Below are 17276 nucleotides of genomic sequence, written 5' to 3' on the forward strand. Positions count from 1 at the left end.
ACCTTTTCTTCAGCTGCCCTGGTGCTTCTGGCCTGACTCCGCAGCCGCCTCCCCGCCTTCTCCAGTCCATCCTTCACGTGGACGCCAGCTCAGTCTGCTGGGGACAAAAGTGGCCCTGTTCCTGTTCCAGAATCTCCAGTGGCTCCAGATTACCTCACAGAGACAGTCTGGGATCCTCAGCCATTGAGAGCCCACAGTCTGGCACCAACATACATCCCTCATCTTACTTGGCAAGTCCAAACTGTTAGTCATTCTCCATCACAGATCTGACTTTCTCCAGCTTCGGGCCTTTGCTCACTCGCCCCCACTCTGGAGCGGCCCTCTCCTCCCCACCCCAGCATCTCCACCTATTGAAATGGTACCCCCTCCTCCAGGCTGCTCCAAGCCTGTCCTTGCCAGAACCTTCCTGGAAGAGCCCTCTCTTTGTGCAACTGAGACTACCTCCCACCTGAGCACTGTGGTGTCCACACCATACGCAACCTCTCTCTCCTCCCTGGGACAGGTTTGAGAGTTGACGCGACATCTTCAAAATCACAGCCAGGCGGCCGTGTGGACGGTGCGTGCGTAGATGGTGGATGCAGGAGGACGGAGTCTTGAACGGGGGTGGGGGTGGGGGTAGTGGAGGTGGTGGGAGGTGATAGATCCGGGATTTATTTTTGAAGTAGGTCCAACACGATTTATTGGTGGATTCGACGTGGCGGGTGGAAGAGAGGACATCTGAGGGTGACTCCAAGGTTTCTGGTCTGCTTGGTGTGATGAGTGGAGTGGCCATTTTCTTGGGGGAAATAGCCTGGGAAGAACAGGTGTTGGCAGGAGGAAAAGCAAGAGCTCTGCTTTGTCCACGTGAGACACGGGGCATCCAGGAGGCAGCTGGATGCTGCAGCCTGAAGCGTGACAACACTGTCAGGGCTGGGACTTAAATTTGGGACTGGATGAGATCACTGGAGAGAGTGTGGGAAGAGAAGAGAGGCCAGGCCAGAGCCCTGGAGTGCTTGACCCTGAGGTCAGGGGTAAGAGAGGAGCCAGCGAGGGAGTGGGGTCAGGGGATGGGACAAAATCTAGAGCTGCCCAGAAGCCTTTCCTGGTGGCCTGCCCAGCTGTGTCAGCACTGCTGCAGGGTCCAGAGCTGTGAGGACAGAGGCAAGGTGTGCCCAGCATGGCTGGAGGGGAGGGAAGCCTGACGGGGGGCAGGGGGAGGGTGTGGAGGAGTGGATGGGGAGGGAGACAGGGACAGAGGAGATGGGGAACATGGAGTCAGGGGAGAGAGGGGCCAGCGCATTTGCGAAGGAGGCTGCGAGGGTGCACGCGGGGCAGGGGGCAGGATTTCAGGAGTGAAGTCCTCCAGAAGGAGAAGGAGGTGGCCTTAGAGGACCTGCTTGGGAAGGTGGGGAGGCGGCTGGGGAGACGTTATGGGGGGGTGGAGAGCACCAGGCTGACTCAGTGAAGTATGAGTCAAGGTCATTACCTGATTACCTGAGGAGCTGGTGGGTGGGGGTGCAGTGGGGTTGAGGAGAGAAGGGAGCTGAGAAGGTCTCAGCTGTGGAACTGGGCAGAATGATGAGGAAGGTGTGAGATTCCAGAGACGTGCACCAAGAACTTGAAGTGAGAGCAGCCAGCGCCCCCCTGGGGTAACTTTTGTCAAAGAAAAACTAGAGCTGGACGGTAGTTACAGTGGTCAGACCAGACTTTATTCAGGACTATTTCAACAGGAAAGAGACCTGAGTACAGAACCAGGCTCGACTCCGAACACAGTGTGGACAAGCGGGGATTTACAGCCAAGGAGCAGGGTAGGGGCAGTGGATGGAAAATTACTAAGAGGAAACACCAGGAGGGAGGCGGCTTCTGGCTAAACCCACCTGCCAGGATTCTTGCTGGAGGCAGCCCGGGGTGGGGGGGGGATCAGACATCACCGGGGCTGGGGGCAGGGAAGGATTGTGAAGGACGAGGAATCGGATGGGGGATTCTAGCTAAACCAACTGAGCAGGATTCTTGCTAAAACTGGACAATGCAGATGAACACGCAAGTCCGGAAGTCAGGCCTAGTGGGAAAGATCAGAGGATCCTCGTCCCTTTCTCCCCCGGGGCTCAGGGGAGGGTGGAGCAGGGTGTGCTAAAGGACTACACAGGGGCGGGCAGGCCGGCCTAGCCCTGGGGCCTCCGAATGAACCCGTCATGTGGAACAGACACGCCCACTGCCCAGAGGGTCCCCAAGAGGCCACCCAGTCACACAGGGGCCTGAGGAGCCCACCCCTCCGTCCTGCTCTTCCAGCCTTTTCTGCAGCCAATGTGGGGCCTGTGCACCTGCGGTGGGGGGGGGCCGGGGAGGGGGGGCCGGGAGGGAGGGCTGGGGGGGAGGGACCTCTCAGGGCAGGTGGCAAAGTGAGCCCTTGACCTTGTCTAAGTCCAAAGACAGAATGTGAAATACTGTTAATTGCTAAAAAACAATCATTTTGTTATGTAAAAACAAAAATTCTTTAACTGCATTTCAGAAAATTTAGAAAAGAGCACCACCGGTCATCCATCACCCTCACCAATCTTCCAGATGTCTTTTGTATGCACTAAAACTTTTATAATGCTTTAAATTTTTAGACATAGTCTTAAAAATAGCATTCACAGGAGTTTTGCATGGTTACAAAAGCAATCTGTGATCTTTGCGGGGAATTTGGGGAAAAGGAAACACACAAAGAAGGAATAAAACTCACCTGCGATCCCTCCCACCAGACGCGGGCCGGCGGTGTTCAGTGCGGATGCTCAGCTGCCTTCCGGGGGCCGCGCTCAGTGTACCCGGCATGTCCACGTCATTTTTGTACTAAGACAGGATCGGATGGTCCGCCCCGGTTTTGTGCGATCCCTTTGCAGCGGGAAGCCTTCTGAAGTTTGCACAAGTAAGTTGTTTACGTCGGGGTCACACAGGGACAACAAGAGCCGTGGACTCCGAGAATGTGTGCCTGACACACTCCCCGGGTGTTTGGCTGGCCCCTCTCCGCCCCATCAAGACCCTCCCACAGTTTCGCACAGTCACACGCACACAGGGCCGGCACCATTGGGTCCAGAGCCCACCTCTCCAGCCTCGCTTCCCTCGTGCCCCCTGCTATCTTGCTCTAGCCCCTCTTGCCCTTGCCTCCTTGCTGTTCCTTGCATGTTCCTGCCCCGGAGCTGCTGTTCCTGTTGCAGCTGCTGTTTCCTGTTCCCAGAATGCTCTTCCCCTGCATCATCTTGCAGCTTCCCCCCTCCCTTCGCTCAGGTCTCTGTGCAAATATCACCTCCTCAGAGAAGCCTTCCCTGACTACCTCTCCGACACAGCAGCCCCAGTCCCTCTCTCTTTGCCCTGGTTTGGTTCCTCTGGCTCTGACCTTGACCTGACCTTGCACTTTTGGATGTCTGCCTCCTTCATTAGCACATCTCCTTCAGGAGGACGTGGACCTCACCTATGGAAGCTGGGACCAGGGTGAGGTGAGTGAATTTTGCCCTCAGGGGCAAAATTTCAGGGGGCGTTAAAAATCCCAGGAATCAAGAGAAATAATATTTGAATGCAATATTTTAAAAAATTGAAATTAATGCCCACAAAAACCATTATGGAAAAAATATCAAAATTTTAACTGAAGACAGGATCTGTTTTCCTTGCTCCTCTATCGTGAGTGTCCAGAGCCGCCTGGCCACAGCTGATGCTGGCAGATGTTCGCTGAAGGAGTTAAGGAGAGCAGGGGAGGGGGCAGACAGAGCTGGGTGGAGGCAAAAGACCAGAATGGAGGGGACAGAGGGGCCCCTGCCCTGGGAAGTAGGGAGGTGAGAGGCCAGCGAGTCCCCTGGAACAGGGCAGAGACCAGAGGCAGTGAGTTGGGGTTCTGCTTTCAGGGGAGTGGGGAGCACTGATGAGGAAAGTCTGAGTTAGAGTAGATGCTGGTGGTGGTAGTTGTTGGGGAGAAATTTGAATTACTCACTGTGTTAGCTTCCTGTGGCTGCCATAACAAATTATCACAGAGTGAGTGGCTTAAAACAACGGAGATTTATTTCCTCACGGTTTGGAGGCCAGAAGTTTGAAATCAAGGTGTGAGCGGGGCTGCGCTCCCTGTGATGGCTCTTGGGCAGTATCCTTCCACCGTGGACCGGTTGTTTGTGTCCCCCCCAAATTCATATGTTGAAACCTGATCCTCAAGGTGACGGTAATCAGAGGTGGGGCCTTTGGGAGGTGATTAAGTCACGAGGGTGGAGCCCTCATGATGTGATTAGTGCCCTTGTAAAAGAGACCCCCCCAAGACCCCTATCATCCTGCGGTGGGAAGACACAGCAAGAAGATGCCTTCTGTGACTCAGGGAGCAGGTCCTCACCAGACATGGAATCTGCCGGCATCTTCGTCTTGGACTGCCAGCCTCCAGGACTGTGAGAAATAAATGTGTGTTGCTTACAAGCTACCCAGTCTGTTGTATTTTTGTTATAGTAGTTCAAATAGACTAAGATACCTTTGTCCCTTCCAGCTTCTGGTGGCACCAGGCGTCCCTTGGCTTACGGCTGCATCACTCCAGTCTCTGCCTCCGTGGTCACATGGCTTCTCTGTGTCTGTCTCAAATCTCCCTCTGCCTTTCTCTTTTAACGAGATGTCGTTGGATTTGGGGCCCATCCTAAATCTAGGATGACCTCATCTCGAAATCTTTAACTTAATTACATCTGCAAAGACCCTTTCCCAAATAAGCCCGCATTCACAGATCCCCAGTAGATGTGAATTTGGGGGCTTCCATTTCAGGCCACTACACCCATCGTGGGAGGAAGGAGCTGTGGAAGAGGCAGGGACCTGCCGTGACCATGAGCCTAGGCCCTGCTCCTTCTTCTGTGAGCCGGACAGTCGCTGGGCCCTGCCCTGGAACCGTCCATCCCCAGGGAGGAAGAACACGGTAATGATCATGTGAACAGCAGGGTAATTTCAGCCAGGTGAGGACAGAGTCGCATGGGCCGGTGGCGGGGGGCGGTGTTCTTTTAGATGGGCCTCATCTGTTCTCCATCAGCCCTCAGGACCCCGTTTTATAGCCCAAGAGCTGGGCTCAGTTAGCAACTCGCCCGCAGTCACAAAGCAAAGCATGAACCCCAGGCTGACCCCGAAATCCGAGCCCCCCACCCCCAACTCCCACCATTAGTGGAGAGAAGCAGACAGAGCAGAGAAGGAAGCCGTCATCCCTGGCCCTGACCCCTCGCCTGGCTTCCTTGCTGCCCTGCCGGCTTCCACAGTCACCTCCTGCAGCCCGTCTCCACCCAGCAGCCTAGCAGTGCCTCCTCCAAGCGTGCCAGCCCCAACTCAGGCCTTCCAATGGCCTGCAGGTCCAGAGGCCCTGTAGAAGCAGCAGCTATAATGGGGGGTGTTAATGAAGCCCGTAAGGAACCTGGGATCTGAGACCGAGGGGAGGGGCAGGAAGGCCTCTCAGAGCCTGAGGGAGAGAGCGCGTGTTCATAGATGTTGCCGCGTCCTCCGTTTCCTCCTGAACTGAGATCTGGGCCGCCGGTGGAAGGGCAGGTGTTGGCAGCCTGGGAGGAGCAGTGGGACCCAGTCTGCGCGTCCACCTCTGCGGGAGGAGCGGACGGAGGCCGCCCTCTGGGGACGTGGAAAGGCCTTCGGGAGCCTCGAGAGAACACAGCTCCTGGGAACAGGCTGCTGTGTCTCTCAAGGGCAGAGGGTGGCCTCGTGGGCAGCCCCATTTCAGACTGGCGTCAAGAAACCAGACTGGCTCCAGATCCCCCCTGAATGACTGTGCAACTGCGGGCAAGTCTCGCCCTCTGTTAGGCTCAGTCACCACAGCCCAAAGTGAGGGGCCAGATGACACCTGGCGCCCCGCCAGCTCTTTAATTGTTCCTTCTTCTGCTGAGCCCAGAGTCTCCCCTGGGAGTTATTTGGAGGAGCCCCAGGGAGCTGGAATCCTAGTGGTGACCAGCATCCCCCCAAGTGCAGCTGGGGTCAGGGCGCCAGGCCACGGCGGAGCAGGAGGGGGACGGACCAGGTCCCAGGAGGAAGAAGAACACAGGCCACGGATTTCGTTTTTTTTTCTTTCTTTACTATTTTTCTCTTTTTAATTACGTAAGTATCCATTTATATATTCTCATTGTAAAAGATTCCAGAAGTGTCTATGAATATAAAGTAAAATATGACAGACTCTCTCCAGGCTCCACCTGCCCCTGCAAGGTCTTGAGCAGGTGACTTGAGTTTTCGGGGCTGTCCGGAGGCAGAGGGGCGTCAGTCGCCATGCAGGAAGCAGTGGCGAGTGCCTGGCTCGCAGCTCGCCCTCGACAGCCTTAGCCATTTCTGTTGCTCACCAGCTCCCACTCTCGCTTCTTTCCCCAGAGGCAACCCACGAATGCGTATGTGTGTATCTTTCCAATCCTTTTTCTGCACAATTGTGTGTATGTACACACACACCTTTATCTTAGGGAAATGGAATCATACTTTAGGTATTTCCTTTTCCTGCCCTCATGACCTAATCTCCTCCCAAAGATCCCACCTGCAAATACCACCACCTTGGGATGAGGTTTCAACATATGAATTTGGGGGACGCAAACATCCGGTCTATGGCAGAGATCTCTCCGGCTCCGTGGGCGGAGGCCTGCCACGTTCTTCAAAACTGCCGCTTGGTACTCAGTTGTGTGGATGTTTTTTAGGAAAAACTCATTGTTTTCCTCTGCTCACACTGCCAACACTTCTGACGCCAGATGTGTGGGTTTTCACACCCAGCAATTCTGACACTAACTGCCTGGAGTTAGCACAGACCCCACAGGTCAGTCCCACCCGACTGTCCCCCACTGCAGATGCCAGTTTCAAGTCGTGGGTCCCCAAGTTATCTACAGCTTCTGTGAGACTTGGCTACAAATCGGAGTTTCCTGTGATCCCCTCCTTGGGTTCGATAATTTGCTAGAGCAGCTCATGGAACCCAGCAAAGCAGGTTACTTGCTGTTACCAATTTATTGCAGAGGATAATTTAAAGGATAGAAACAAACAGCCAGATGAAAAGATCTGTGCAGGAGCCCCTGTCCCCGTGGAGCTGGGGCGCATCACCCTCCCAGCACGTGACTGTGTTCACTTTGGAAGCTCTCCAAGCCCCGTACTTTGGGGAGTTGATGGAGCCTTCATCATGTAGGCATGATTCACTCAATCTCCAGCCCATCTCCTCTCCCCGGAGGATGCGGGATGGCGGTGGAAGGTCCAAGCTTCTAATCATGGCTTCGAATCATGACCAGCTGCCATCCAGGAGCCCACCCAGAGTCACCTCATTAGAACAAAAGACGCTCCTGTCACTCAGGAAATTCCAAGGAATTTAGGAGCTCTGTGCCGGGAACCAGGCGACGAGACCGATTTATATATTTTTAAATTATTACAGGATGTGTATACTATTATTAAACCCATCCCTAATTGTTGAACGTTGCGGTGGTTTTGGATTTTTCACTCTTAAACATGCTGCAGCAAATGTCTTTGTCCGCATAAGTCCTAAAAGCAAATTGTTCAGTCAAAAGGTAGGAAAATTTTAAGTTTTGATAGAAGCTGCCAAATTGCCTTGAAAAAGGTTTTACCCATTTGCGCTCATAATGGTTTATGAGTGCCCTTTACCCATATCCTTGTCGATACTGAGTATTATTAATCTTTTTAATTTGTACTAATTTTACTGGGTAAAAATATCTCATCATTTTTAAAAATAATTCATAGATTTTACTATTTTTTTGTTTTTTAAAGATTGGCACCTCAGCTAACAACTGTTGCCAATCTTCTTTCCCCCCCCTTTCTGCTTCTTCTCCCCCAACCCCTACAGTACATAGTTGTATATCTTAGTTGTGGGTCCTTCTAGTTGTGGCATGTTGGACACTGCCTCAAGGGCCTGATGAGTGGTGCCATGTCTGTGCCCAGGATCCGAGCCGGTGAAACCCTGGGCCGCTGAAACGGAGCGTGTGAACTTAACCACTTGGCCACGGGGCTGGCCCCTAGGTTTTACTTTTTAGTACAGTTTTATATTTACAGAATAATGGAGCAGATAGTACATAGAGTTCCATATACCCACACCACCCCCAATTCCTGCCCCGTCCCTATTACTAACATCTTGCATTAGTGTGGTGCATCTGTTACACGTAGTGAGCCAATATTGATACACTATTATTAACCAAAGTTCATAGTTCACATTAAGGCTCATCCTTTGTGTTGTATTTTTCTATGGTTTTGACAAATGCATAATGACATGTATCTGTTGTTACAGTTTCAAACAGAATAGCTTCACCACCCTAAAAATCCTCTGTGCTCCATCTATTCATCCCTCCCTCCCCTAGCCCCTGACAAGCACTGATCTTTTTACTGTTTCTGTAGATTTGCCTTTTCCAGAATGTCATATAGTTGGAATCATACAGTCTGTAGCCTTTTCAGACTGACTTCTTTCACTTAGCAATACGCATGTAAGGTTCCTCCATGTCTTTCTGTGTCTTGATGGCTCATTTCACTTTATTGCTGAATAACTTTTTTTTTTCCTTGCTGAGAAAGATTGGCCCTGAGCTAACATCTATTGCCAATCTTTCTCTTTTTGCTTGAGGAAGATTCGCCCTGAGCTAATATCTGTGCCAGTCTCCCTCTATTTTGTATGTGGGTCACTGCCACAGCATGGCTGACGAGTGGTGTAGGTCTACACCCAGGATCCAAACCTGTGACCCTGGGCCACCAAAGTGGAGCGCACCAAACTTAACCACTAGACCACAGGGCTGGCCTTGCTGAATAATATTCTATCATATGGATGGACCACAGTTTGTTTAGCCATTCACCTGTTAAAGAATTATCATAGTTTTTTTTTTTTTTACAATTTTAGTATACATCTTTTAAAAAGTGAAATCATTTTTCTATATAGCCAAAGTCAAATTTTCACAGTTGATGAAATAAATAACAATTTCTTAGTATCATCTAACATTCATATTAAGATTTCACTAATTGTCTCAAGATATTTTTATGGCTAGTTTATCCAAACCAGGACTTTACATCAGGTGGCCGTGTCCCTTGGGTCTCCTTTTATCTAGCACAGCCCTTTTGTCACTGCATTGCTTGCTGTTGCAGAAAGCCCCCTGCTGGGGGCTGCTCACTTTGTCACCGTGTCTTGTATTTTGTGCCTCCAGCCCCTGAATCTCCTGTAAACTGGAAGTTAGAACTAGTCTGAAGTCAGTTCAAACGTTGCTGCCCAGAAATCACCACAGGGGAAGCTGTGTGCTTCTTGCTACATGCATCCCACAGGGAGACACCGGGCGTCTGGTTGTCCCACAAGTGATGAAAGGCTGACCCCTGGGATAGGTGACGGCAGTCTGATCCTTCCACGTGGAAGCAGAAAGGAATCCTTGTGGTTTTGCTTTGTCACCAATGAATGTCTGCTTCCCCTTTCACATACATGGCAATCACCGCCTGACTCCGTGGTGTAACACGATGGTTTTCTGATCTGGTTACTCCTACCACATCTATCAGCTGGGGGGTGGGCGGCCCCCAGGGTGGCCCCCAGCGAGCCCTGCCTCCTGGTATTTGTGCCTGTATCAGTTTGCTAGGGCTGCTGTAACAGGGTACCACAAACTGGGTGACTGACACAACAGAGTTCTTGTCTCACAGTCCTGGAGATTAGAAGTCCAAGTTCAAGGTGTCACCAGGGCCACACTCCCTCAGAAGGCACTCAGGAAGGGTCTGTTCCAGGCCTCTCTCCTGGTTCCTTGGCTTGTGGTAGCGTAACTCCAGTCTTCACACAGCATTTTCCCTGTGTGTGTCCAAATTTCCCTTTTTATAAGGACACAGTAATACTGGATTAGGGGTCCACTCTATTCCACATGACCTCATCTTAACTACATTAATGATGTTAACTACATTAATTACCCTAATTACCTCTTCAATGACCCTATTTCCAAATAAAATCTCATTCTGAGGATTAGGACTTCAACATATGAACCAGGGGGAATGCAATTCACCCCCTAAGAATGCCCGTATGTAATCTCCTTCCCTGAGTGTGGGCTAGACCGGGTGGGGTTCTTTTTGGTTAAATTCACATAAAATAAAATTAACTATTTTCTTCTTCTTTTTTTTTTTTTTTTTTTGAGGAAAATTAGCCCTGAGCTAACTACTGCCAATCCTCCTCTTTTTGCTGAGGAAGACTGGCCCTGAGCTAACATCCGTGCCCATCTTCCTCTACTTTATATGCGGGACACCTGCCACAGCATGGCTTACCAAGTGGTGCCATGTCCGCACCTGGGATCCAAGCCGGCGAACCCCAGGCCACTGAAGTGGAACGTGCGCACTTAACTGCTGTGCCACTGGTCCCGCCCCTAAATTAACCATTTGAAAGTGAACAATTCAGTGTTATTTAGCACATTCACCGTGTTGCACAACCACCACCTACATCTAGTTCCAGAATATTTTCATCGCCCCAAAGGAAACCTCATACCCGTTAAGCAGTTTCTCCCCACGGCCCCCGGTGCCCAGCCCCTGGTAACCGCTAACTCTGCCTTCTGTCCCTATTCTGGATACTTCATATAAGTGGAATCATGCAATATGTGGCCTTTTGTGCCTGGCTCCTTTCACTGAGCACACGAACCTAGTGACCCCCTCAGAAACTCAGCACAGCCACAGGGAAGCTACACAGACAGCTTCCATCTTGCTGGCCCTTTCTAGCTCTGTCACCTGCTCCTCTGATGGACGCCAGCTCAGGTGGAAAGTGGGAAGGGGCCCCGTGGAAAGGCCCCCCCGGCAGGGAAGTGAGGGAGGCGTCCGCCAGTGCTGGCTACATGATTTCCGGGAGCCAGTGCAAATGAAGATGTGGGCCCCCCCCCACCCCCCCGTTTAAAAGGCAGGAAAAAGGTGTCATTAAAGGGACCAAAATATAAACCTTTTTCTTTCTTCTGTGGTCTCCTTTGACTTGTCATGGTGTTTTTTATTTGCTATTTAATGTCATTTATTAATGTCATTTACTTTAAAATGAAATTTTAAATTATAGCATGAATTTTACTGTTCATCTGTATATTGCACAGTGCCGGTCTTCCAGTGTTAATAAGAGCACTGACTTAGCTCATGTGCAGAATCGTCAGACTGACACCATTGGGATCTCATCGCCGGTATGTACATACGGACCGAGTTTCGTTCTTACCGGAACAGTGAAACACCGCACCAAACTAACTCAACCGTTTCTACTTCACTTCTGGATTCCACCCAGACTCTGTATGGAAGCTGGTGGCTCCCTCAACGTGCTCACCCTGAATCTCACTGCACTCTCCCCCACACGGTGTGGGTCCCCAAGAACTCTGCACACGTGGGGCATCTCAAACGCTTTACGAGGATGGGGCTGCAAGGAATGGCGGTGGATGTGCATATGGCGGATCTCCTGGGCTCACGGGCACGCTCCACCCTCCCGTTGGACTTCACTTACAAAACACAAGTTCAAAGATGAAAGTACGCAGCAGAGCATTAAATCTGGCACAGGTCACACGCCCATGAAGTCAGCCCTGCCTCTGGACAACAGCCAGCAAGGAAGTGAACCTGCCGATGAACTTGGAAGTGGATCCCCCCCAGCCGGGCCCTGAGATGCTCACTGGCCCAGCCAATACCTCCATTTTACAGACCCAGCTAAGCCATGCCCAGATTCCCGACCCACAGAAAGTGTGAGATAATAAAGTGTGTTGTTTTAAGCAGCCAAGTTTTGGGGTAATTTATTATGCAGCCATAAATAACTGATAAGCGGGCATTCTTCTATCAAGCAGAGCTTCCTTCCTCCAAATTAGGGCTATTTGGTTACTTTGAAATACAGTTTCTGCTGGAAAGGCAGGATAGATGCTGTGTCTTTCCCCTTACTCACCAATTTTCAAAGTAAGATATTGGTTTAATAAATATCCCATTGGGGTCCCAAGAGTTTCTCAGGAACACATGACCTTGCATGATTTCGATGTATTTCAATCACCTACAATGCTTTTTCTTTTTGATGCTCAAATTGTTACAATTTGACCCCTGGGAGTCCCTTTCACTGCTCCCTATGTCCTTTTGACATGACCCCATTAATCTCTGAAGGCTTCCTTGCTTTCTGCCACAAACAAGGTGTCCCAGGCTCCTCTCACACTTTCCCTGCCCCAGACCTGGAGCCGCCATTTTTCCAGGTGCCTCCTCCCCTCCCCTGTTCCTTCAGTGGTGGCTTCTTTATCGACACAGATCTGGATGCTAGGGGTCGTCATGGTTTTAATTTGCATTTCCCTAATTACTAGCTGAGTGCGGCATCTTTTCCTATATTCACTGACCATTTTCACTTATTCTTCTGTGAATGGTCTGTTCTTAGCCTTTATCCAATTTTCTCTTAGATTATTTTGTAATTTGAAAATTGATTTGTAGGACCTCTTTTTTAGTTTCTAGATATTGATACTTGATCAGCTACATTCTTTGGAAATACTTTCTCCCCTTTGCTTGGCTTTTAACTTTATCTAGGGCACAGACAAACTTTTTATGGCACAGAAGTTTGCAGCTTTTATGTCGTCAAATCTGTCAATCTTTTCATTTATGGCTTCTGGGTGGGGCTTCTAGGGAGGCCTCAAGGTTAGGAAAATTGCCTGAAGTCACACATCAAACAGATAGTTAGTGGTGAGTTGGGTACACTGAGTGTTTGCCACCAGAGCCAGTGCCCTTTTCCCCAGGCCACGCTGCCCTCCCGCGTGGGGGCAGGGAAGGTGCAGCTGTGATCTGGGGTCTGCAGGATGCGCCCAGCTGGGATCCCAGCTGTGGGAGGTGACATGGGCTGCGGAATAACATTCAAAGTCCATTCCCAAAGGCCAGTCGGAATGACCAAGCCTTGGCGGAGACTAGAGTGACCCAGAGGAGGCTGATAAGTGTCGAGACTGGCACATATGAGAAGCAGGCTGCTGGGAGGGGGGCTGAGATTTCAAGGCCACCACGGGGGAGCGGACGGAGGCAGGAGGAGAGAGAGCTGAAAATATCCCTGGGTCCCAGGAGTCTGACACATATGCCCCTGGACCCTGGATGCCCCAGCATTTCCCTTGGGTGGCAGGCAGCTCTCAGGGGGCCTGGGGTCTCGTAGCACATGAGTGCCAGGATACAGGATCACTGGTGCCCTTCCTAGGCGTGACGTCCTCAAAGGCAGGCAGGGTTTGGCGTCCTACGAACTCTGACAAGCCCTCTTAAGAGCAAGCCCGTGGGTTTGAGGTCGTTAACCTTTAGGCGGGACTGCAAGGTTTCTGGTGAGAAAGCAGGTAGAGGGAGCAAGAGAAATCGTGGCTTCTCCAGGTCCCTCGGTGCAGTACCGCACATAGTCACTAGGTGGTGACCCTTCACCATCAATAGCAACAGCCGGCGCCCAACGAGACGCTGGCCCCCTTCTCTGGAAAACCCCTCAGCTTCACCTCACTCAAGCCCACTCTTCCTGACTTTGCCCCCCTGGAGCCAGTAGGTGAGGGGAGAGAAATCCGGAGCATACATGGAGAGGACATCTGGGTGCTGTGTTGGCCAAATTCTGGAGAGAGAGGATGCCTTTCTCATGGGCCCCCTCCCCCATCCCTCTCACTTGGGCCCTTGCAGTAGTCTCTTCACTGGCCTCCCCAACTTCGCCCAAACCAGTCTGTCCTAAGCACAGCCAGAACAACCTTTCTGAAATTGGGTATGGTCCACCACGATGGCTGGAAAGAGCATGGGCCTTGGGTCCAGCACCTACCTCTGCTCTCCACCAGCTGTGTGGCTTTGGGCACAGCCATAAACCTCTCTGAACCTTGACAAGAAAGTCAGCACCCCTTCGTTCAATAGAACTTCATTACGTCATCTAAAACTTTTAAAATCTCAGCTAAGAAAGAGACTTCTACTATTTTACTCCCCTGGACAAACACAGGGGCATCCTTCAAAGATATATCATCAGAGCCTTTCTGACTTCGCTAACTTAGGACTTCAGGGTCCCACTGCCCTTTTCTACCAGGGGTGTTCTCGATCTGAGTGTCATGAGAGGGTCTCAGGATTACTCAGGCATGAAAGAAACCTGTTGTTCTCATGTGTTGGGGAGCTGGCCCGTGGTTGCTCCCCCTCCTGCCTTCCTGCAAAGCACTGCTTACAAAGGACAAAGTCTTCTCATTTTAAAACTAGAGTGTGTGGTCTTCATTCCACAACAGCCTGTTTCCTCATCTGTAAAACCTCTCTTGCCTACCTTGCAGGATTGCTCTCAAGATTAAAAATGTAATCACGTCTGAGAAAGCCCTTTCCAAACAGTTTCCGCAACTGTAAACTATTAGGGTGCAATTTCCTGGTTCTCCCCATTGCTTACAGGACAAAAGAAAAACACGTTATCCTGATCCATCAGAGCCTCCAGCACACGCCCACCCGCCTTCCCAGGCCTGCGGCCCACCCTCCTCCTGACATCCTGTGATGAGGCCAAACCAGGGCCCCAGCAGTTTCCCTCCCACAGCAGGCGTGTCCGTGCTCCCCGTGTCTTCCTTCTCGTTCGTTCTACTGTTCCTCATCCCTACGTGTCAAGATCCTCCCTATACCATTAGGCCCACTGAAAAAAAACACAGTCCTTAGACTGTGTTTTTCAGTAAGTTATGAAAGTAATACATGCACATGGTATGAAGAAGAAAAGCAAGCCCCTGTCTCCCTCGTTTCCCCTCCCGGCCCCCACGTAAGGTTACTCCACAAACCCTCTTCCAGAAAGTTTTTGCAGTTCTACCAGCATATATGTGTACGTTCCCTTTAAATGTAGGTAAATAGAATTATCCTAAACTTGCACCTTGCTCTTTTTCACTTAATGTCTCTTGTATTCCATATCAACACCGAGAGTGCTGCCTCCCTGGTTTAACAGCCCCGTGACATCACCACAAATTATACCCTGGTCTATTTGACACCCTGCCCCTCCGGCTGGACAGGTGCCGTTGTTGCAGCCGAGGCTGTGATAAGCTCTCTGCACGTACGTCACCGGGCAGTGGGCCACGTTTCTACGGGACAAATGCCCGGCGTCAGCCACCACCACGAATCCCTCCCCTTCTGCAGGCTCCAGGGCTGACGACGCAGCTCAGGTGTTGGAGTCCGCGGGAGTCTAACATCAGAGTGTGGCTGCATTCCAACCCCAGCTGCTCGCCTTGGTTTTCTCATCCCTAAGACGGGGAATGACCCGGAATGGCTGCCCTTCTCCTTCCTGTTATCATGCCTTGAGCACTTTCAGTCCCCTCGAGAGTGAGGCTCTTTGCAGGAGGCCCTGGTCTCCTTCCTCTCTGCGCCCTGCAGCACCCCGGGATAGGAGGGAGCATGATAAACGGCCCCTGTGTGTGCTACTGAGGAGCAATGCTCCTGCTTTGGCCCACCTCTATGTCCCAGGGGGAAGAGGCCTTTCTCCAGATAATCCCTAGCAATCGGGAGCCCCTCCCCCCTTTCCATTTCTTAACCTCCCACCCCATCCAGGACAGTGACAAACACCACGCACGCACGGGGTGGGGGCTCAGGAGCTCCAAGAAGGGCCAGGGTCTTGACCCAGCATGAGACCAACACTACTGCCTGATTCTGGTCCCCCCGGGTCCAGACCCCTCTCCCCTCCAACCAGGCCTGAGTCTCTCCTCAAACTTGCTCCTCCAGGCGGTCCAAGCCTTTGAGAGGGGAAAGGATCAGGTGACAAGAGCCAGCGAGTGCTGAGAAAGGGGCATGGTTTTGTTTATCTAGTCCGAAGGGGCCGGCTAGGCCAGGTCCTCGGGCTCCCGAGGAGGGAGAAGAGTCCACTTGGGCAGCCAGACCTGGACCGGGAGGGCAGAAGGACAGAGTGGCCTGGGCGCCAGCAAGCGTCAGCCTGCGCCCCCGCACCCACCTAGAGGGATGGAGGGAAGGAGGGATGGAGTTGGGCCGGTCCTGTCGATGCCTCTGGGAGGAGGGAGGTTCAGGAATTTTGGCCCTAGCCCGCAGGGCAGATGTGTAAGGGGCCCTGCACCGAGGTGCCCGGAGACTCAGGAGAGACTGATGCCCGCCCCCACCCCCAGGGAGCAAGCAGCAGGGCTAGGGAAGGAGCTGAGGTCGGGGAGATCAATCAAAGCCGAGCTCCTCTGGGCCGAGGGAGAGTAGAGTTTGCCTCAAAGCTGATGAGACATTGGGGTCCTCGTGTGCTGATAATAACAATAACAGCTGCTAGCAGTTATGAGCGTGTGCGCCATGTCCGGCCAAGGGGCTTCTTACAAGAGGCAGGGTCTGTTTTTGCCCCCATTTTACAGAGGAGGAAGCCAAGGCCCAGTGAGGTTGAAGGGTTTGTCCAAGGGGGCACAGGTGGTAAGTGGTAGGGCAAGGATCTGAACTCAGGTGGTCCGGCTCCAGAGCCCCCACCACCTGAAAACAACCGGATGAGCTTGCATTTCACTGCGTCCCCACCATCAATCACCTGAGAAGGCCAGACAGGCCTTACTGCTTTGCAAATTAAGACCAGGCTCCAAGGGGCTAAGGCCTGGGCGGAGGCCGCCCCGTCCCTGAGCCTGACTGCAGTCGAATCTTCAGATGCTGAGCGCTTTCCTCTGCACCGGCTGCAGGCGGCTGTGTGTGAGCCAAGGTTCTGCACCATCAGGAAAGTTCTGTGTCGTCGGGCCAGAGGCAACATGGGTTTTTACTGTGTCTGCTGTAAAGGAGATTCTTATGACTCCTCCAGACACCCCCGCCGCCCACTCAGGCACACACCTCTGGCGTCTCCCAGTGGCAAACACCCCTCACGCTTTTGTCATCGATGCCAGCTCTGGGCTCAGTGCCGGGGGCGGGTGGGGGCGGAGGAAGTTGAGCAAGACCCGGCCTCAGCCTCGGAGGGAGCCTTCGCCCCAGAAGGATGCGGAGGAGGGCGCGCTCCCTGTGATGGAGAGCAAAGTGGTAGCGGCCGAGATCAGAGAAGGCTTCCTGGAGGCAGCAGCAGCAGCAGCACTTGGAGTAGCTGATGCTCCAAATGTGTTTCTAGGAAAGGATGAGGGCTGAAAGGGAACAAGGCCGTTAGGCCTGAGGATGAGGGCGCGGGAGGGTGGGGAATGGGAGGCGGCTGTTATTGGAGTGTTTTTTCCTGGGAGGTGACGTGACGATGGCAGTTCAGACCTGGATTATGTGCTTTGTCCGGGGAGGAGAGAGGAAGCCGCGAGGGAGAGGCCGGTGCCCGGAAGAGACCAGCTCCGGCGGAAAACAGGGCTCTGCACAGGCTGGGACCCCACGGGGCGGAGCGCGCACCGGCGGGCACGAGCCCCGGGAGCCGCCAGGGGGGACGCCCCGCCCCGAGGCCGGCCGGCCCCGCCCCCAGGCCCGCCTGGTCCCTCCCCGGCCGGACC

General features: G+C 52.4%; 1 long non-coding RNA gene across 2 annotated transcripts; it reads left to right on the forward strand.

The window, feature by feature from the left end:
- Window positions 1-1060: 1060 nt before the first annotated feature.
- On the forward strand, window positions 1061-11657 carry LOC139073830 (uncharacterized). 2 transcript variants are annotated; one of them, XR_011522894.1, is made up of 4 exons: window positions 1061-1145; window positions 2721-2884; window positions 3397-3452; window positions 4741-11657. It is a non-coding gene; the product is annotated as an uncharacterized lncRNA (long non-coding RNA). The 2 variants fall into 2 exon arrangements; XR_011522893.1 differs by lacking the exon at window positions 1061-1145 and adding an exon at window positions 1666-1787.
- Window positions 11658-17276: the final 5619 nt, after the last annotated feature.

This window comes from Equus przewalskii, chromosome 10, assembly GCF_037783145.1.
Source record: "Equus przewalskii isolate Varuska chromosome 10, EquPr2, whole genome shotgun sequence".
Classification (NCBI taxonomy): Eukaryota; Metazoa; Chordata; class Mammalia; order Perissodactyla; family Equidae; genus Equus; species Equus przewalskii.